This window comes from Nycticebus coucang, chromosome 14 (assembly GCF_027406575.1).
Source record: "Nycticebus coucang isolate mNycCou1 chromosome 14, mNycCou1.pri, whole genome shotgun sequence".
Taxonomy (NCBI): Eukaryota; Metazoa; Chordata; class Mammalia; order Primates; family Lorisidae; genus Nycticebus; species Nycticebus coucang.
The window spans coordinates 227740-249167 of NC_069793.1; the positions used below are offsets into that span (position 1 = coordinate 227740).

Below are 21428 nucleotides of genomic sequence, written 5' to 3' on the forward strand. Positions count from 1 at the left end.
CTCTCCTGCAGGGAATGGGTTTGTTCTGGTTTGGTGTTTATGCAGCTTGTGCAGCTTTGTTGATTCTCTCTCTTTAAGTGAACAATTTTTGGTTTCTTATACTTATGGGGGACATATGGGGCTTTCAGATATTTCTGTATAAATGTTAATTCCCTTTTTTTTTTTTGAGACAGAGCCTCAAGCCGTCGCCCTGGGTAGAGTGCTATGGCATCACAGCTCACAGCAATCTCCAACTCCTGGGCTCAAGCGATTCTCCTGCCTCCTCCTCCTAAGTAGCTGGGACTACAGGCACCCACCACAATGCCTGTCTATTTTTTGGTTGCAGCCGTCATTGTTGTTTGGTGGGCCTGGGCTGGATTCAAACCCGCCAGCTCGGATGTATGTGGCTGGCGCCTTAGCCGCTTGAGGCACAGGCACAGAGCCTCTTATTTTTATTTATTATTTTTTGAGACAGACTCTCAAACTGTCACCCGGATAGAGTGTTGTCACATCATAGCTGACAGCAACCCCCAACCCTTGGGCTCAAGCAATCCTCTTGCCTCCATTTTTCTATTTTTAGTAGAGACGGGGTCTTGCTCTTGCTCAGGCTGGACCCACCTTAATTCTTATTATTTTTTTATTTTTTTTGTAGAGACAGAGTCTCACTGTACCGCCCTTGGTAGAGTGCCGTGGCGTCACATGGCTCACAGCAACCTCTAACTATTGGGCTTACGCGATTCTCTTGCCTCAGCCTCCCGAGCAGCTGGGACTACAGGCACCCTCCGCAATGCCTGGCTATTTTTTTGTTGCAGTTTGGCCGGGGCTGGGTTTGAACCTGCTACCCTCAGCGTATGGGGCCGGCGCCCTACTCACTGAGCCACAGGCGCCGCCCCCTCTTTTTTTTTTTTTTTTTTCCTGTAGAGACAGAGTTTCACTTTATGGCCCTCGGTAGAGTGCCATGGCATCACACGGCTCACAGCAACCTCCAACTCTTGGGCTTAAGCGATTCTCTTGCCTCAGCTTCCCGAGTAGCTGGGACTATAGGCGCCCGCCACAACGCCCAGATATTTTTTTGGTTGCGGTTCAGCCGGGGCTGGGTTTGAACCCGCCACCCTCGGTATATGGAGCCAGCGCCTTACCGACTGAGCCACAGGCACCGCCCTCCCACCTTAATTCTCGAAAGGTCATTGGGGAGTACACAGAGACAAGACCAGAAAATGGAGAGGTTTATGCCAGGTTCAATGAAAACAAAAGAAACCCACTTGGGCAGAGCTAAAGACAGCATCTGCACTGAGCACAATTTGAGACAGCTTTTATGTTGGCCACAGGGAGTGGGAAACTCCACTGCTGGCCTGAGGATTCTGGTGGGCTGTGTCGCCCTCGGTAGAGTGCTGTGGTGTCATAACTCTCAGCAATCTCAAACTCTTGGGCTTAGGCGATTCTCTTGCCTCTGCCTCCCAAGTACCTGGGACTACAGGTGCCCACCATAAAACACAGCTATTTGTTGTTGTCATTGTTGTTTGCCAGGCCAGGGCTGGATTCAAACCTGCCAGCTCTGGTGTATGTGGCTGGCACGCTAGCCGCTGAGATATAGGTGCTAGCCAGCACTGTTTTTTGTTTGTTTGTTTGTTTTTTGCAGTTTTTGGCCAGGGCTGGGTTTGAACCCGCCACCTCCAGCATATGGGGCCAGCGCCTTACTCTGTTGAGCCACAGGCGCCACCCTGTTTGTTTTTTAGAGACACAGTCTCACTTTGTCACCCTTGATAGAGTGCCATGGCATTACAGCTCATAGCAACCTCCAGCTCTCGGGCTTAGCCGTTTTCTTGCCTCAGCCTCCCGAGTAGCTGGGACTACAGGCGCCTGCCACAACGCCCGGCTATTTTTTGTTGCAGTTTGTCTGGGGCCAGGTTCGAACCCTCCACCCTCACTATATGGGACCTGCGCCCTACTCACTGAGCCACAGGCACCGCCCAGCCAGCACTGGCTTTAATAATGTGCTTTTCTTCCTGATTTGATGGGATGCTGCTTCCTGCCCATGCTGGGCTAATCCATGTCTCCCCCGCAGTCTTTGTTGCCAGGTTGCTCCCATGTGGGGCACAGTGAGTGCAGCAGAGCCTTGGTGGTGACCACCTCTGAATCTTGATCAGCTTGTTGTAGTGCCTTGGGTGGTCAGCTTTCAGAGGCCACTGCACTTGGAGCCATGGCTTTACTGGGTCTGGACCTTTCTCCTCCACCTGTAAGCTGGTTTTTTGCTCCATTTCAGGAAGTGCCTCCTTACTGTGGCCGCCAACTGCTGGTGCTGGGGCCAGTGCTGATACAGACCACCAGGTGCTAATACTGGTGACACCCTTGTCCTCGTGCTGCCTTAGAAAACACACACACACAAACAAAATAAACCCAAGAGGTTCTCAGATTTGAGGGGTTATGCACAACCTCTCTTCCCTGAATTGGAAAGGACATGTTTGGACCAATCAGTCCTTCCTTTCCTCACAACCCAGTTTTGCTGAGTGTCGGAAGCCATATAAGGTACAGCTCGGCCTTACTTCCTTTTTAAGTAAAAAACAGTTTTACCTTTTCCCGGTAACTTTACCTGGCAACTAGCCAACCAATCACCTTATGCCCCATCTTACTTACTCTAGCCAATCCCCAGTTAAAAACTCCTCTGAACCTCCCAACAAGACCCACCCACCTTCCCCGTAATGCTTATAAGGTACAAGTTTTTTCAATAAAATTTGAGACTTGATCAGAAAACTGTCTTGTCTCCCTTTCTCGCGCCCCTTGTTTGTTTTTCTCCTTTAGGTGGTTCCTGCGCCCCCCCCCCCCCATTGCTGTCCCGCGGGTCGGGACAGCTGAGGACGTTGACCACAGGAGACCAGTCCCCTGGTGGACTAAAGAAACAAGTGGCCCCACTCTGGGCACAGTGAGACAGCATCAGGCATCAGCCAGGGGCAGCTGTTAGCCTAGAAAGACCAGTTCTTCACTTCCTCACCCCTTGATCCACTTTCTACTTGGAGCGTTTAGCACGGACGTCCTCAAACTGTTTTTTTTTTTTTTTTGTAGAGACAGAGTCTCACTTTATGGCCCTCAGTAGAGTGCCGTGGCCTCACACAGCTCACAGCAATCTCCAACTCCTGGGCTTAAGGGATTCTCTTGCCTCAGCCTCCCGAGTAGCTGGGACTTACAGGCGCCCGCCACAACGCCTGGCTATGTCCTCAAACTTTTTAAACAGGGGGCCAAATCACTGTCCCTCAGATCATTGGAGGGCCGGACTATAGTAAAAAAAAAAACAAAAAATATGAACAAATTCTTAATTCTAATTTTTTTTTTTTTTTTGGCCGGGGCTAGGTTTGAACCCGCCACCTCCGGCATATGGGACCGGCGCCCTACTCCTTGAGCCACAGGCACCGCCCAACAAATTCTTATGCACACTGCACATATCTTATTTTGAAGTAAAAAACAAAATGGGAACAAATACAATTCACACCGCTGCATGTGGCCCGTGGGCTGTAGTTTGAGGACCCCTGATTTAGCAGCCCGGAGAGCTGAATACATGGCACGAAATTCCAGAGACAAGATCGTCATGCCATGGTGAATCAGCCCCTGTCCTACCAGCCAACGTCGAGTTTACCCAACTTCCTCCAGAGCGAGGATGTGCGGGGTGTGGCCCTGGGTGCACAGATGCTGTGCCTTGTGCATCCAGACATCTAAACTGCCCAGGATCAAGCTGCCTGGCCCTTCCCATTGGACAGCTGGGGCTACCCACACACACGGGCACATCCCCTAGCCCGCTTTTTGGCCCCGCTCCCTTTTTTTGAGACAGAGTCTCACTATGTTGCCCTTGGTAGAGTGCCATGGCAACATAGTTCACAGCAACCTCAAACTCTTGGGCTTAAGCAATTCTCTTGCCTCAGCCTCCCAACTAGCTGGGACTACAGTCGCCCACCACAACACCCAGCTATTTTTGGTTGGAGTTGTCATTGTTGTTTAGCTGGCTTGGACTGGGTTCAAACCCACCAGCCTCAGTGCATGTGGCCAGTGCCACAACCACTGTGCTACGGGTGCTGAGCCTTTATTTATTTATTTATTTATTTATTTGAGACTGAGTCTCAAGCTATTGCCCTGAGTAGAGTGCCATGGCATCATACCTCACAGCAACCTCCAACTCAGGCTCAAGCGATTCTCTTGCCTCAGTTTTTCTATTTTTAGTAGAGACGGGATCTCACTCTTGCTCAGGCTGATCTCAAAACCGTGAGCTCAGGCAATCCACCTGCTTTGGCCTCCCTGAGTGCTGGGATCACAGGTGTGAGCCACGGCACCTGGCTGCTTTTTGCCTTTATAGGAACAGCCAGCTGCTGCTTAATAGCCACCGGGGGCACCACCCTGGCCCAAGTAGACAGATTCCCTGGCCTGCTGGGAGATCAAGGGTTGCCTTACAGAACGGCCTGAGGCCCCGATCTTCCAGTTGCAGCAGAAGGGGCAGCTGTGTCTGTGTCACAGGACGGAACAGGTTGGGACAGCAGCAGTGCCATCCTGAAGTCTGTCTCCAACCTCCAGTTGAGAGATCGCTAGGCCTTGCGGATGTCTGTAGTAATTCCTTTGGTCACCCCATTACTTTGCATCCTGGCAATCCTTATATTGGGACTGATCTTCATAAATTCTCTAACCAAATCATTTATTTTAACAAAAAACATACCATCATACTTCATACCTGATCTTTTGTTAACCAACAATATACCTTATTTTTTTTTTGTATACTTTACATATAGAGTTATTTCTCTTATATCTCTAGTGATTTCAATTATCAGTATAGGGATGAGGGGAAACTTGCCCTTTCCTCCAAAAGATCACTTAAAGATCAACTTGCAATTAAGACAGATTAATAAGAGAAAGCATTTATGCACAGGGAGAAATCAGAGTAATAGTCCAATTTTCCAGTGAAGTTCAGATGTTTTATACACACCTTTCAGAAAGGAGAGGGAACTCAGGAGTACAGGGTGACAAGTGGTTGCTAAGGAGGACAAAATGCAAAGTAGTTTCTGGTACCCCCCACCCCCCAAAGCCAAAGAGATCAAGCAACACAATACAAAAGATAAAAGTTTTAGATCTGTGAGGACTTCTCTACACATAACTCTTGGGGTTCTAGGAGGCAAAACAGAAGTTTCTCCCAGAAGAAAGGCATCTGTAGAATTTTTCTGTTTTCCTTAAGGGACACCAGACTGTAGGTTAATGTAACCATATTTAAACTTAGGCTGTCATAACTTTATACTTGGTGGGAAGCTGTCTTACGGTCTACAGGAAGGGATATTCCTTTGAAGACCCTCCAAAGTAATTAGCAAACTAGTCTTATAGGAAGCAGGCAATGCAAACAGGGCCTGCTTTGGTCTGGAATTTCCTAGAAGGGACCTGAGGAGTGGAAAATCAAGTTAAGGTTAATGTAAAGCTAAGTTAAATGTTACATTTGTTTTTTAGATGAATGCTTTGTTCTTTGTGGCTATAGTTAGCTTAGATTTATGATTTCTTTGAATTGTAATCTTTAGAACCATCTGGGCTAGGTGATGCCAGCTGGTTTAGGCATGAGTTGGTGATGTATGTGCAGAATGTTAAATTGTTAAGAGTATGTAAGTGAGTAGAAAATAAAGTGAGGCTGCTACATGCCTGAGAGAGCGGTGGCCCTCCGATCCTTTGAAACATTCTGACTGCTGGGCTTCTCTCTGTGACACCGATCAAAGAACTTCATGTAACACCAGGCTATTTTTTTGTTGTTGTTGTTATTTGCTCACCACTATACAAATCAAGACCAGGCTGTTTCAAATATACCTCTCAAGAATCACTTAAGCTCGGGCAGCACCTGTGGCTGAAAGGGGTAGGGTGCCAGCCCCATATGCCGGAGGTGGCGGGTTCAAACCCAGCCCCACCCCCCCAACCCCCCAAAAAAGAATCACTTAAGCCCAAGAGCTGGAGGTTGCTGTGAGCTGTGATGCCACAGCACTCTACCGAGGGCAACAAAGTAAGACTGTCTCGAAAAAAAAAATCCATCTTAACATCATCTGGCCATTGAAGAATAGGATTTTTAATGGTGTCTTTCATTCTAACTACTATCAAGTTCCAAAGCAAAACCAGCTCCCTACCTGGAGATGGGGCCCAAACTGAAGACCGTTATCAAAACAACAGGAAACTTGCCTTCCTTATCAGAAGCACTAGCCTCTTTTAGGACAGACCTCGGGTCTCCAACCAAAAATTTGGGGAGATCTAGGAGCCTTGGGAGACAGCTCCTGTTTAGCCTTAGTAAACCACATGCTTAGTTAGAGTAAATCTCCAGCCTGGATCTTAGTGCCAAAAGTGAAAGACTTGGGGCAGGACCCCCCACTCTGCCCTGAGCTCTGACGATCCCAATCAACGGCAAGAGACGGCGCTTGATGCAAATAGCAAGAGGATTTTATTCCAGCATGCTGGGGCTTGACTCACAACTCTTCTAGGAGCCGAGGAGTCAAGCCCTGAACAGCAGGTTTTACAAGTTTATACAGGCAAAAACCATAAAGTAGGGAGGGGCAGCAGACATAGCAGGGGCTTTAGGGAGGGGTAGCAGACATAGGGGCTTTTCCAGATAAGAAGAACTCTGGTTCATTACTCATCTGTCTTAAGACAAGATCAGCAGTTAAACATTTGCTTAGCTTTTTTCTTTCAGAACCAGTTACCGGTTATCTGCTTCAGCTCGGGGCTATTTCCTAGGACAGTTACAAAAGGTCACATTCTTATGGTAGGGGGCGAGGGGTGCTGCTACATATCTGGTCCCCCCCCCCTTTTTGGATTTGGTAGTACTTTCCTTCAAAAGCAGAGACAAAGCAAGTCAAAGGGCTCTACCCTGATGTGTCCCTTTGTGGTCCCCAATATGACCACCCAAAGTAAGCACTAGGCAAAGACCTTAGCAAAGGCTCGTGTTCAGGGGTTAGGGCTCTGGACACATACACTGGGGCTGGCGGATTAGAACCCAGCCCAGGCCTGCTAAACAACAATGACAACAACAATAACAAAAAGTACCTGGGCATTGTGGGGGGCACCTATAGTCCCAGCTACTTGGGAGGCTGAGGCAAGAGAATCACTTAAGCCTAAGAGTTTGAGGTTGCTGTGAGCTGTGACGTCACAACACTCTACCAAGGGCGACATAGTGGGGACCTCAGCTAGTGCAGGGTTGTCAAGCAAAAGGTTGAGGACATGGCCAGGAAAAACACGAAGTCACAGACCCATCTGTGATTATTTTTTGGAGAGGGATTTGGGGACTTCAGTATTTTATTATTATTATTTTTTTTTTTTTGTAGAGACAGAGTCTCAATTTACTGCCCTTGGTAGAGTGCCGTGGCGTCACACGGCTCACAGCAACCTCCAGCTCTTGGGCTTACGTGATTCTCTTGCCTCAGCCTCCCAAGCAGCTGGGACTACAGGCACCTGCCACAACGCCCAGCTATTTTTTTTGTTGCAGTTTGGCCGGGGCTGGGTTTGAACCCGCCACCCTCGGTATATGGGGCCGGCACCCTACTCACTGAGCCACAGGTGCTGCCCCGGGACTTCAGTATTTAAAGGGAGAAACAGAAATAAAGAAGAGGAGGTAGAAAGTGAGATAAATGGCTACATTCCTGGCAAGGCCCAGGACATCTACATTTGATTTGAGATAAGGTGACTGTTTGGAGAGGAAAAGGGAGTGAAGGAAGCATCAGGAGGCCCGGGGAGTGGTGGCTCATGCCTGTAGTCCCAGCACTTGGGAGGCCAAGGCGGGCAGATCTCCTGAGCTCACAAGTTTGAGACCAGGTTGAGCAAAAGCGAGACCCTTGTCTCTAAAAATAGCCAGGCGTTGTGGCAGAAACCTGTACTTGGGAGGCTGAGGGAAGAGAATCACTTAAGCCCAAGAATCTGAGGTTGCTGTGAGCTATGACTCTACCAGAAGTAACAAAGTGAGATTCTGTTTAAAAACAAAAACAAACAAAAAACAAAGAATGGTTCCATAGGAATGATCTGTGAAGCAGTGCTTTGCAGACGCTTTAAGGCCTTTTATCTTTCTGGATATTTTAATAGCTGTTGATTTGGCAGGACATGTTGCATGGTTTACATAGGAGGGGAGGTGTCCTGGGATTTTTATTTTTCTTTAAATGACATGGAGGAATCCCAGACTTCTTGGATTTGGCTAAGTTTCAAATTGCTGAGTTCTGACACCACTGCACTCTATGGAGTGCAAGGTGATTCCCCTACCTCGGCCTCCCAGAGTGCTGGAATTATAGGCAGGAACCATGTTGCCTAGGCTGGTCTCAAACTCCTGGGCTCAAGCAATCCACCTGTCTCAGCCTCCTGGTTGCTGGGACGACAGGCACCCGCCACAATGCCCAGCTAGTTTTTCTGTTTTTAGTAGAGACAGCGTGGGTCTCATTCTGGATCAGGTTGGTCTTAAATTTCTGAGCTCAAGTGATTCTCCAGTCTTGGCCTCCCAAAGGGCTGAGACTACAGGCTTGAAGCACTGCATCTGGCCTTGATGATTCTGATGGTCCAACATGTGCACCAGCAGGCTCTGGCCTCCAGCCTATGTCCCGAAGGGCAAAGAACAAACAACACTCCCTGCTCCTTACAGACCACCACCCAAGTAGGGATGCAGATTTCACTTTCCAAAAAGAGGGAAGTTTCAAAGAGATGAAAAGTCAGATCATTTCCTCTGTGAGAGAGGATACCCAAGAAGGGTAAGGTCCAGGAGAACAGGTCTTCTCAAGGAGACTACAAGGATGCACCTGCAGGGTCCTCTCCATGGTGACTCAGCTCTTGGGAATTTGTATACTTAACTTCCTGAAACTTGGAAATTTCCACTTCTGTGAAATCCTATAGTTCTGTAGGGGCTGGAATAGCATCTCCCTTTTGATTCAAACTGGCCAATGAGCAAGGTACCTATGGGCCGAATGCGGTGGTGTGCCTGTAGTCCCAGCTACTCGGGAGGCTGAGGCAGGAGGATCACTTGAGTCCAGGAGTTCTGGGCTGTAGTGTGCTATGCCTCCCCATCTGTCTGTCTGTCTCCCTTCTGCCCTCACTAAGCCCCAGTGCTTCTAGTGCTCTCACCTGGAGGCGAGAGGACAGGCCCTGCCATATCCGCTGCCTCCTGCATCTCTAGAGCTGCTGAGACACGGGGGAGCTTGTGGGGGATCATCCCTCCTGCAGGGAGGCCACATCCCACCCCACCTCTTGTTTCTGGATCCCTGCTCCCCTTTGGGGGTGCGTGTGTGTTTTAACTTTCTTTATGGAAAAATGGACACAAAAAATTAGAGAGGTATTTAACTGCAATAAACTGGCTCCATGTGACCCCCGCAAAAAAAAAAAAAAATGTGCCAATCAGGTGTCCGCACTAAGTTTGGCTTCAATAGGGTAACCTCCTGGGAGTGGGGGGCCACCAGGTTGCCTAAGGAGGGGTGAACTGGCCCAGGTTGAAAACAGAGCAGGTGAAAACTCCCATGCTGATCAGTAGTGGGATCGCACCTGTGAATAGCCACTGCATTCCAGCCTGGGCAACATAGCAAGACGGGTCTCAAAAAAAAAAAAAAAAAAAAAGGCTTGGTGCCTTATACCTCAAGCACCTAAGGCACCAGCCACATACACAGAGATGGCGGGTTCAAATCCAGCTCATTCCCACTAAACAACGACAACTCCAACCAAAAAATAGCCGGGCGATTGTGGCGGGCACCTGTAGTCCCAGCTACTTTGGAGGCTGAGGCAAGAGAATCGCTTAAGCCCGGAGTTGGAAGTTGCTGTGAGCTATGATGCCATGCGGCACTCTACCCAGGGCGAAAGCTTGAGGCTCTTTCTCAAAGAAAAAGAGAAAAGAAGGGGTGGCACCTGTGGCTCAAAAGAAAAGGGTGCCAGCCCCATATACCAGAGGTTGTGGGTTCAAACCTGGCCCCAGCCAAAAACTGCAAAAAAAAAAGAAAAAGAAAAGATACCTATGGGTTGGAACTTTCTGACTGGAGATAAAAAGGGAAAGACCAACTCAGTCGGGGAGTGCAGCCATTTGGAATTCTTCTAGCCGTAAGCTCCCAGCTGGTGAAAGCCCTTCCTCTTATAAAGATGGTGTTTGGGTGCGCTTCCTCTCCATTGGGCTTTGTCTTCCTGCAGTAACAGTAAGAAGCACTGTCCTGCTGTCTGTGACCCCCTTCCCCATGGGACAGAACAACAGACAATTGGGAGTCCCAGGAACTTCCCTCCGCATCTGCTAGATGGAATCTCCTCCCCAACACAAGCTCTGCACCTTCTGACCCTCAGATCCCCAGCTGTCTGCCCTGCCCAGTTATGGGCCCTATTCTTTCCTTTTTTTTTGTAGAGAGTGTCTCATTGTACTGCCCGTGGGTAGTACAGAGGTGGTGGGTTTGACTCTAGCCTGGGGCCTGCCAAACAATGACGGCTACAACCCAAACACAGTCGGGCGTTGTGGTGGGCGCCTGTAGTCCTAGCTACTTGGGAGGCAGAGGCAGGAGAATCGCTCGAGTCCAGGAGGTGAAGGTTGCTGTGAGTTATGATGCCATAGCACTCTACCCAGGGTGACAGCTTGAGGCTCTGTTTCAAAAAAAAAAAGAAAAAGAAAAAGGCTCGGCACCTGTGGCTCAAGCAGCTAAGGCACCAGCCACATACACCTGAGCTGGCAGGTTCGAATCCAGCCCGGGCCCACTGAACAACAATGACGGCTGCAACCAAAAAATAGCCGGGCGTTGTGGCAGGCGCCTGTAGTCCCAGCTACTTGGGAGGCTGAGGCAGGAGAATCTCTTGAGCCCAGGAGTTGGAGGTTGCTGTGAGCTGTAAAGCCGCTGCATGGCACTCTACCCAGGGTGACAGCTTGAGGCTGTGTCTCCAAAAAAAAAAAAAGAAAGGAAGAAAAAGAAAACTGGCTGGAAGGGAACTTCCTAGGCCAACCTTCACATCCGCTGGTTCTCTAGCAGTAAATCTGAGGTAAAACTTGGGTACCTACTCACAGTCTGACACTTTAAAAAGCCTTAACATTTTTTTATAACGTGGGTTTTTGTTTTGTGAACTAAAATAAAAACCTTTTTTTTTTTTTTTTTTTTTGCAGTTTTTGACAGGGGCCAGGTTTGAACCTGCCACCTCCAGTATATGGGACCGGCGCCCTACTCAATAAGCCACAGGTGCCGAGCCCTTTTTTTTTTGGCTGGGGCTGGGTTTGAACCTGCCACCTCCGGTATATGGGAACGGCACCCTACTCCTTTGAGCCACAGGCACAGCCCCAAAATAAAATCTTAAAGCCCTCCTCTCATCACCAGTGCTGACTGAATGGATCCCCTCTTGGCCAAGGGGATCCCTGAAACTGAGTTGCTGGCTTTGAAAAGGAGACAGGACATCCCTCATTGTGCCCATTCCCTTCTTGGAGACATCAGTTATAACTCATCACCAGGCCCAAGGCTCTGCAAGACACACCTGCGGTCCTCAGTATATACAGAAAGTCACACAGGTCTGGGTGTGTGGCTGGAGGCTGGTCTGATTAACAGACCCTACTCCCATCTATTTTAACTAAGCATTCCTTTGACTTAAACCTTTTGGACCAACTCTTCCATCCAGTTGTCAGCTAAAGAATCCCTAAACTCATCTATAACTGGGGGCCCCTGCTTTGAAATGGCATGCCTTTTCTGGCCAAACCAACATTATTTTTTTCCACGTATTGATTTACGACTTTATCTGTAATTCCTGTTTCCCTGAAATGTATAACACCAAATTCTTTGATAACCCTACCATTTTTACTCCACCTGTTTAAGGCTTCTGAGCACAGCTCTGGGGCCATGTCATGGTCTTCAAGTTTGGCTCAGAATAAACCTCTTCAAATTATTCTACAGTGTGTAGCTTCTTTTCCATTGACAGTTTTTTGTTTGTTTTTGAGACAGAGTCTCAAGCTGTGGCACTCTGGCATCACAGCTCACAGCAACCTCAAACTCCTGGGCTTAAGCGATTCTCTGGCCTCAGTCTCCCAAGTAGCTGAGCGCCCACCACAACGCCCGACTATTTCTTGGTTGTAGTTGTCATTGTTGTTTGGCAGGTCCCGGCTGGATTCAATGTGGCTGGCGCTCTAGCCACTTGAGCTACAGACATGGAGCCTCCATTGACAAGTTTAAAAAGAATCTTCCTCATAGTCTTGTGCTTGTGGGGAGGCGCCTGTGGTGGCCTATGGGGGAGGGTGTAGCCCATCCTGCTGGGTGGGCACTTGGGCCGGCACTTCCAGAGTTAAAGTAACTCTCCATAGTCTCCCTCCTTTAATAAGGTCAAAGAGTGACTGGGATGAATAAGATTTCCTTATCACGGGCGGTGCCTGTGGCTCAAGGAGTAGGGCGCAGGTCCCATATGCTGGAGGTGGTGGGTTCAAACCCAGCCCAGGCCAAAAATTACAAAAAAAAAAAAAAAAAAAAAAAAGATTTCCTTATCACTAGGCAGGGAAAATCCCTGGGGCGGGGCAGAGAGCCGCTGCAGGAGGGACAGTGCAGAGGCAGAGAAGAGAATGTCATTCCTGGGTGTGAAGCAGCACAGGCTGTCCCTCCCTCTGCCTGGGACTCGCCCTCTGCCCTGCCGCAGGCTGTGAGGTGGTAGAAAGAGGCCCTGGGTATGGCTGCTGAAGGAGGCCTGTGGGGAAGGGCCCTGCGTGTGCTCTGGTTCCTCTGCAGGGCTTTGGGACTGTCGCTGCCACTGCCTTGTGGAAGAAATGCAGCTGTTTGCCTGGCAGGCTCCGTCCGGGTACCTGTAGTCCCAGCTACTTGGGAGGCTGAGGCAAGAGAATCACCTGAGCCCAAGACTTTGAGGTTGTTGTGAGCAAGGACATCACAGCACTCTACCAAGGGGACAAAGTAAGACTATCTCAAAATAAAATATGGGAGATAGCCTCACCTAACGTGCATGATGCAATGATACATTTCAAAACTATTAAGAAAAGAGTATAGGGCGGTGCCTATGGCTCAGTTGGTAGGGCGCCGGCCCCATATACCGAGGGTGACAGGTTCAAACCCGGCCCCGGCCAAACTGCAACCAAAAAATAGCCGGGCGTTGTGGCAGGCGCCTGTAGTCCCAGCTACTTGGGAGGCTGAGGCAAGAGAATCGCTTAAGGCCAGGAGTTGGAGGTTGCTGTGAGCTGTGTGAGGCCACCGCACTCTACCGAGGGCCAAAGTGAAACTCTGTCTCTACAAAAAAAAAAAAAAAGAAAAGAGTATAATTGTGATGGATGTGTTACTCAGTTCAATGTAAGCATTTCACATTGTATACCAAATCAGTACATCGAACCCCATAAATGCATCAATGTACAAAGTTATGATTTTTTTTTGCAGTTTTTTTTTTTTTTTTTTTGGCTGGGGCTGGGTTTGAACCCACCATCTCCAGTATATGGGGCCAGCGCCCTACTCCTTGAGCCACAGGTGCCACCCACAAAGTTATGACTTAATAAAAACAAATAAAAAATGTTATGAGGCGAGATAAAGACCCCCGACTCAAATCAGAATTTCAAAAAGAAGTCTTTTATTAACCACGGGGCTGGTCTCAGCAAAGGCTAAAGCAGACTAAGTGAGAGAGCATTGAGGGGTCTGAAGTTGGGATTTTTCTAGTCTGAAAGTTGGCAAATGGTCAAACAAGTGGCCTGAAAGCAATTAGAAGCAAAAAAAAAGTTCACAAAAGAAGCTAAAAGCAAGCGCAGGAATACTATTACCCCTTTTACAGAAGGGAACCTTGCCATTTACTGGTTTAGTCATAAGGTAACATAAAGAGCAGTCAGATAATAAGGTAACCTAATGCAGATCTAGCAACTAATGGATAAGTAAAACAATCTGTCACAGCACTTAGCTTGTTATCTCTTATTATGACAGTACTTGGCCCATTAGTTGTTTTTTTTTGAGACAGCGCCTCAAGCTGTCGCCCTGGGTAGAGTGCTATGGCATCACAACTCACAGCAACCTCTAACTCCTGGGCTCAAGTGATTCTCTTGCCTCAGCCTCCCAAGTAGCTGGGACTACAGGTGCCCACAACACCCAGCTATTTTTCGGTTGCAGCCATCATTGTTGTTTGGAAGGCTGGGCTGGATTCGAACCTGCCAGCTTAGGTCTATGTGTGTGGCTGGTGCCTTAGCCGCTTGAGCCACAGGCGCCGAGCTAGAAGGGTAGAATTTAATTGTTAACCAGACCAAGAAATATATTAGCCTAGGTGTCTGGAGGATTTGTGCTCCTCTTCATATACATTTCCGTGTATTTGACTTGGGGCCTATAGTTCAGCGATGAGGGCGCCAGCCATATACACTGGAGCTGGCAGGTTCGAATCCAGTTCAGGCCTGGCAAACAATAATGACAACTACAGGCTCAGCGCCTGTAGCTCAGGCGGCTGGGGCACCAGCCACATACAGCAGAGCTGGTGGGTTTGAGCCCAGCCCAGGCCTACCAAACAACAACTACAACCAAAAAATAGCCGGGCGTTGTGGTGGGCACCTGTGGTCCCAGCTACTTGGGAGATTGAGGCAGGAGAATTGCTTGAGCCCAGGAGTTGGAGGTTGCTGTGGGCTGTGATACCACAGCACTCTACCCAGGGTGACAGCTTGAGGCTCTGTCTCAAAAAAAAAAATAAATAAATAAAAATAAATAAATAAATAATAATGGCAACTACAACCAAAAAATAGCCGGTTGGTGGTGGTGGGCACCTATAGTCTCATCTACTTGGGAAACTGAGGCAAGAGAATAGCTTGAGCCCAAGAGTTTGAGGTTGCTGTGAGCTATGACGCCACAGCACTCTACCCGGGGCAATAGCTTGAAACTCTGTCTCAAAAAAATAAAATAAAATAGGCTCAGCACCTGTAGCTCAAGTGGCTAAGGTGCCAGCCACATACACCAGAGCTGGCGGTTTCGAATCCAGTTGGGGCCTGCCAAACAACAACAACTACAACCGAAAAAAAAAAAAAATTAAAAAGTAGCCAGGCGTTGTGGCAGGTGCCTGCAGTCCCAGCTACTTGGGAGGCTGAGGTAAGAGAATTGCTTAAGCCCAGGAGTTTGAGGTTGCTGTGAGCTGTGATGCCACAGCACTCTATCCAGGGCAACAACTTGAGGCTCTGTCTCAAAAAAAAAAAAAATAATAATAATACATTTCCCTGTATTTCAAATATATGTGTGTGGGTATGAAATTATGTATGTAGTAAAAAATTGTTGTTTTTGAGAGTCTCTCCCTATCACCCAGATTAGAGTGTTATGTTATCAGCCTAGCTCATAACTACCTCAAACTATTTTCTTTTTTAGAGACACAGTCTCACTTTGTTGGCCTCAGTAGATATGGCATCACAGCTCACAGCAACCTCCAGCTCTAGGGCTTAGGCGATTCTCTTGCCTCAGCCTCCTTAGTAGCTGGGACTACAGGCGCCTGCCACAACGCCCAGCTATTTTTTGTTGCAGTTTGGCTGGGTCTGGTTCAAACCAGCTAACCTCGGTATATGGGGCCAGCGCCCTACTCACTAAGCCACAGGCACCACCTCAAACTCTTAAGCTCAAGTGATCCTCCTGCCTCAGCCTCCTGAGTAGCTGGGACTCCAGGAGCCTACCACAAGGTCCAGCTAGTTTTACTATTTTTAGTAATGATGGGGTCTCACTTTTGAACTCCTGAGCTCAAGTGATCCACCCACCTCTGCCTCCGAGAGTGCTAAGACCAATGCTCCTGGCCTAATAAATTGGTTTTTAATCACAAGGAGCAAAAATAAGTGCATTCCTGGCTGGCTGCAGTGGTTTCCACCTGTGATTCTAACACTTTAGAAGGCTAAGGTAGGAGGATTGCTTGAGCCCAGGAGTTTGAGACCAGCCTGAGCAAGAGTAAGACCCCTTCTTTTTTTTTTTTTAGACAGAGTCTCACTTTGTCACCCGCTGTAGAGTGCCCTGGTGTCTTTGTAGCTCACAGTAATCTCAAACTCCTGGGCTCAAACAATCTTCTTGCCTCAGCCTCCCCAGTAGCTGGAACTACAGGCGCCCACCACAACTCCTGGCTAGTTTTTCTATTTTTTTTTTTTTTGTAGAGACAGAGTCTCACTGTACCACCCTCGGGTAGAGTGCCGTGGCGTCACACGGCTCACAGCAACCTCTTAACTCTTGGGCTTACGCGATTCTCTTGCCTCAGCCTCCCGAGCAGCTGGGACTACAGGCGCCCGCCACAACGCCCGGCTATTTTTTTTTTTTTTGGTTGCAGTTTGGCCGGGGCTGGGTTTGAACCCGCCACCCTCGGCATATGGGGCTGGTGCCCTACTCACTGAGCCACAGGCGCCGCCCTAGTTTTTCTATTTTTAATAGAGATGGGGTCTCAGGCTTTTGCTCTTGCTCAGGCTGGTCTCAAACTCCTGAGCTAAAGCAGACTCCCACCTCAGCGTCCCAGAGAGCTGGGATTACAGGTGTGAGTCCCTGTGCCTGGTCAGACTTTTTTTTTTTTTTCTGGAGACAAAATCGCACTGTGTACTCCAGGCTGGAGTGCTGTGGCATGATCATAGGTCACAGCAGCTTCAAACTCTTGGGCTCAGGCAATCCCCCTGCCTTAGGCTCCTGAGTAGCTAATTTTCATTTCTGTACAGATGGGTCTCACTAAGTTCCCCCACTATGTTGGTCTTGAACACCTGGCCTCAAGTGATGCTCCTGCCTCAACTTCCCAAAGTGCTGAAATTGGTGCTGGGATTACAGGTGAAGGAGCTAAGGAAATTTCACCCCAAAATATGACTGCTTGGTATAAGGAATATTTTGAATTAAAGGCCATTCGTGATCAGAAAGCACTGGAAGAGGCCTTTCCTCCATCTACAAAACCCACCACTAACCTCATTGGGGATCAAAAGGGGCTGCTGACTTCCTTTCCTAAACGCTAGCAGACCTGGCCCCAAATCATTTGAAACACAACGCAATCGCTTGCTGCACCTATTATATCCACATTCTCCCGGCTCCCTTCAAAAAGGCATCTATAAAGCTCTCTGACCATCACTGAGACATTGGATAATCATTCTTGTGGTTCCCCCCATGCTCATGGCATTTGGAAACAAGCTTTTCTCTTATTAATCTAACGTAATTGTGAGCTGACCTTTCAGCGAACCCACGAAGGGAAAAGGGCAGGTTTCCCGGTGATCCTTCGAGGGGTGTGAGCCCCTGTCCCGAGCTTTTTTTTTTTTTTTTTCTTTTCTGAGACAGTCTCACTATGTTGCCCTGAGTAGAGTGCTGTAGCATCATAGCTCACAGCAACCTCAGTCTCTTTGGCTCAAGCTACCCTCTTGCCTCAGCCTCCCGAGTAGCTGGGACTGTAAGTGCTGCCATAACAACCTGCTAGTTTTTATATTTTTAGTAGAGACGGGTCTCCTTTTTGCTCAGTCTGGTCTCCAGCTCCTGAGTTCAGGCGATCCATCCGCCTGAGTGTGGAATTACAGGGTAAGCCACCGCGCCCGGCCTAACAGACCCCTTCTATTAAAAACAAACACACACCTGTAGTCCCAGCCAACTCGGGAGGCTGAGGCAAGAGAATCGCCTAAGCCCAAGAGCTGGAGTTTGCTGTGAGATGTGACGCCACGGCACTCTACCCAGGGCGACAAAGCGAGACTCTGTCTCTAAAAACAAAGAAACAAACAAACATGGCTCAACGCCTGTAGCACAGCGGCTAGGGCGCCAGCCACATACACCAGAGCTGGCGGGTTTGAATCCACCGCTGGCCTAATCCTAACCCTAACCGAGGGCCATATAGTGAGACTGTCTCGCCCCCTCCCCCCAAAAAAACATTAACTATAGTCAAATGACAAAAGTAGGCCGTCTCTTTGTGTGCATACTTACGTCCAGGAAAGATGGGCATTTTGAGACGGACAGTCTGCCATTTTTCCACCTTTGCCCGCAAAGCGATAAACTGCCCTTTCCTTCTTCTGCAAAACTTCTTGATTCTTCTTTTTGCTCCGGCCTCCAGAACAAGTACCAAGCTGAACTTTCGGTGACGCTGTTTGTGCCTGACCGCTCTTCTTCAGCAGGGCCAGAGCTCAGAAGGGCCCTAGCCCGGACACAGCTCAGCCGCCCTCGGGAAACGAAGGAAATACCTGAGGCCGGAGGTGGCGGCGGAGTCAGGACGCCGCCCGCGCGCGCGCGCGCGCGCCCACAGCCCGGGTCCCACGACACGCGAGGCTCCCGGGACCCGCTTACGGCTAGCAGCCCGGGCCTCGGAAAACGCGCAACACACCTCGGGAGCTCAGAACCCTCCTCCCGGCAGCTAGGCAAGCGCCGACCGCCTCCGGGGAGGCCCACCCTCTCCCTTCCTCACCCCGCCCCCATCCCAACCCCCACCACCCGCACCACCTTCCGCCCCCACCATCCCCACTCCCCCACCACCTCCACGCTTACTCCCACCTCAACCCCCGTCCCCACCCCACCCGGCGCGTAGGCCGGAGAGCTGCGTGGCTTTGCGAGCGGACCCCTCTGGCCCCTCGTGGGGCTGCGCCGCCCCCTGGTGGTTGTCCGGGAGAAGTGCGGCTGTAGGGGCGGGGCAAAGAGCAGCGCCGCGGGGCCTTCCGGAGTCGTTACCGCCTCCCGGGTCCCATCTGGCCTGTGGAACCCAGACGCTGATGGGGACCGTACCCCGCCTGGCCTGCGGGGTGCAGAGACCCAGGTGGGCGCGTGCTTTCACCAGGGTCGGGGCTGCAATCCTGTCCTCCTGCAGCTGACCATGAGCCCCGGGGGGCGGGGGCGGGTTCAGGGTCAGGACTACAGTTTGGGCGGCGGCCCTCAGCCCAGCCCTGGGAACAGGAGGTGGGGTAAGTGCCCCCGCAGGGTTGCGGTCCCCCTGTCAAGGAGACCAGACGTCGCCCTTGAGGAGTTTAAGGTGCAGCAGGGAAAACACAGAGACGTAAGTTAGCTACTAAGAGGACGACTGTGAGACTTCAGAGCAGAGAGGCCAGGAAGGCCACCCAGAGTGTGCAGGGGGGTGGAGGGCGCTGGGGAACCCACTGTGGGGGCGAAGAGAACTGAGCGGGAGCCAAAGGGGAGCTGCTCAGGACAACCCTGGGCCAGAGGCCTTCAAGGACGGAGCCCTGGGGCTTGGCGCCTGTAGCTCAACCGCCTAGGGCGCCAGCCACATACTCCAGAACTGGCGGGTGTGAATCCAGCCTGTTCCGGCCAAACAACGACAACTACAACCAAAATGTGGCGGACACCTGTAGTCCCAGCTACTTGGGAGGCTGAGGGAAGAGAATCGCTTAAGCCCAAGAGTTGGAGGTTGCTGTGAGCTGTGACTCCACTGCATTCTACCCTGGGTGACAGCTTGAGGCTCTTTCTAAAAAAAAAAATAGGACAGAGCCCCAGCTGTGGCAACTCAGGCGGAAGTCACTGGGCAGAGTATGGTCTACCTCATGCTGGCTGGATACCCCTGCAGGGGGCCAACTGCCTAGAATGAACCATGCCACTCCACAGGAGCAGAGAGAACCCAGCAAATGAGGCTCAGAGGACCACTGCCCATGAGGCCCAGCACCAGAGTGACGTTCACAGTGGGTTACACCACAGTGGAGAGACGGTGCTTTGGAGCATGCAGCAAGCCCACCAGTGCCTCCTCAGCAGTGGGCAGTTGACAGTGATCACTCCTGTGCCACTTGACCTGTTTAGCTGCCTACATGGGCGCTATAGAAACTGCTCGGCCTTGGCATGGTAGCCTTGTGGCCCAGCCACTCTGCAAGGACATGCAAGACTCACAGGGCTAGCCCACAGCCAACAGCCTCTCCAGACAACACCAGCCTCAGCTGAATTCAAATTGTCACAGCTCAGACATGCTGACAGGCTGGGATCAAACCCACTTATTTTGTCCCACACATGCTCAATTATTCCACTCTGCAGGGTGTAATGACCCAAGACACTGACCCAGTGATGCTCCCAGGAACCCTCTGTCAGTCCTGTAGAGGGCCACGCAGGCTGCATCTTCCTTTCTGAGATCCTGAGGGTGGCCTTTGCCCAAACGTTGCAGAAGGCGCTTGTCCCCTTGCCCAGAATGCTGAGGCCGCCTGTTATCTGCTTTACCCTGGAACTACTAACCTAAGGCTATCACACCTTGCAGGGCTGACCATGGTCCCATTGCAAGGGGGGCAGTCTTAATCTTGCTCTCAGGAGCCAAGAGTCTGTCCCTTGCCCAGAACTCTTTTTCCTGTGGGGGTCCAACAAGAGGACATGGGGAAGATCTGTGATGATAATTACAGGCAATGATGGCCAGAAGACAGCCCCCATCCCCAAGGAAGAGGCACCTGAAGCCCACCCCTACACATACCATCACATAACTCCAAGGGCATGTGATCCAGTGGGGATTTATGGGTGGGCATGCTCTAGATGCAGGAGCAGTGTCACACTGAGCATTCACAGCCTCAGTTGGCAGCTTGACTCAGGGCCACTTGGGCATGAGTCCATATTAAGTCCCAAGAGAAAAAACAATATATATATATTTTTTGAGACAGCCTCAAGCTGTCACCCTGGGTAGAGTGCTATAGCATCACAGCTCAAAGCAACCTCCAACTCCTGGGGCTCAAGTGATTTTCCTGCCTCAGCCTCCCAAGTAGCTGGGACTACAGGCATGCCGCTATTTTTTTGTTGTTGTTGCAGCCGTCGTTGTTTGGTGGGCCCAGGCTGGATTCGAATCCGCCAGCTCAGGTGTATGTGACTGGTGCCTTAGCCACTTGAGCCACAAGTACCCAGCCAAAACAAAATAATTTGAACTAAAAGAAAATGAAGGTTGGGCATAGTGCCTCGTGTCTGGAATCTCAGCACTCTGGGTGGATAGCTTGAGCTCAGCAGTTCCAGACCAGCCTGAGCAAAAGAGAGACCCTGTCTCTACTAAAAATAGAAAAATTAGCTGGGTGTGGTTGTGGGTGCCTATAGTCCCAGCTACTCCGAGGCTGAGGCAGGAGGACCATTTGAGCCTAGGAGTTTGAGGTTGCTGTGAGTTGTGATGTTCCCATAGCACTCTACCCAGGGCAACAGAGTGAGACTCTTGTCTAAGAAAAACAATAGAAAATGGAAATGGAAACACAATTTACCAAACTTCATGGAATACAGTGAAAGCAGTGCTTAGATAGAAATCTATGGCACTGGGGGCGGTACCTGTTGCTCAAGGAGTAGGGCACCGGCCCCATATGCCATGGGTAGTGGGTTCAAGGGGGGCCCTGGCCAAAACTGAAAAAAAAAAAAAAGAAATCTATGGCACTGATAGAGGTTTACTGAAAAATAAGAAAGATCTAGAATAAATAATCTAAACTTCCACCTTAGAAAACCAGAGAAAGGGTGGGCGCTGGTAGGTCAATTGTTAGGGCACTGCCATATGCTCCAGGGCTGGTGGGTTTGAACCTGGTGAGGGCCTGCTAAATAAAAAAAATAACCAGGCATTGTGGCAGGCGCCTGTTGTCCCAACTACTTGGGAGGCTGAGGCAAGAGAATTGTTTAAGCCCA

At 49.9% G+C, this 21428-nt stretch overlaps 1 long non-coding RNA gene across 3 annotated transcripts; it reads right to left on the bottom strand.

Moving 5' to 3' along the window:
* Positions 1-1199: 1199 nt before the first annotated feature.
* LOC128565884 (uncharacterized) lies at positions 1200-18275 on the bottom strand. Of its 3 annotated transcripts, XR_008374350.1 has the most exons (3): positions 17796-18275; positions 17454-17575; positions 1200-2343 (listed from the first exon to the last, which is right to left on the bottom strand). It is a non-coding gene; the product is annotated as an uncharacterized LOC128565884 (long non-coding RNA). The 3 variants fall into 3 exon arrangements; XR_008374349.1 differs by lacking the exon at positions 17454-17575 and having other exon boundaries at positions 1200-2339; XR_008374348.1 differs by lacking the exon at positions 17454-17575.
* Between the last annotated feature and the right edge of the window lie 3153 nt (positions 18276-21428).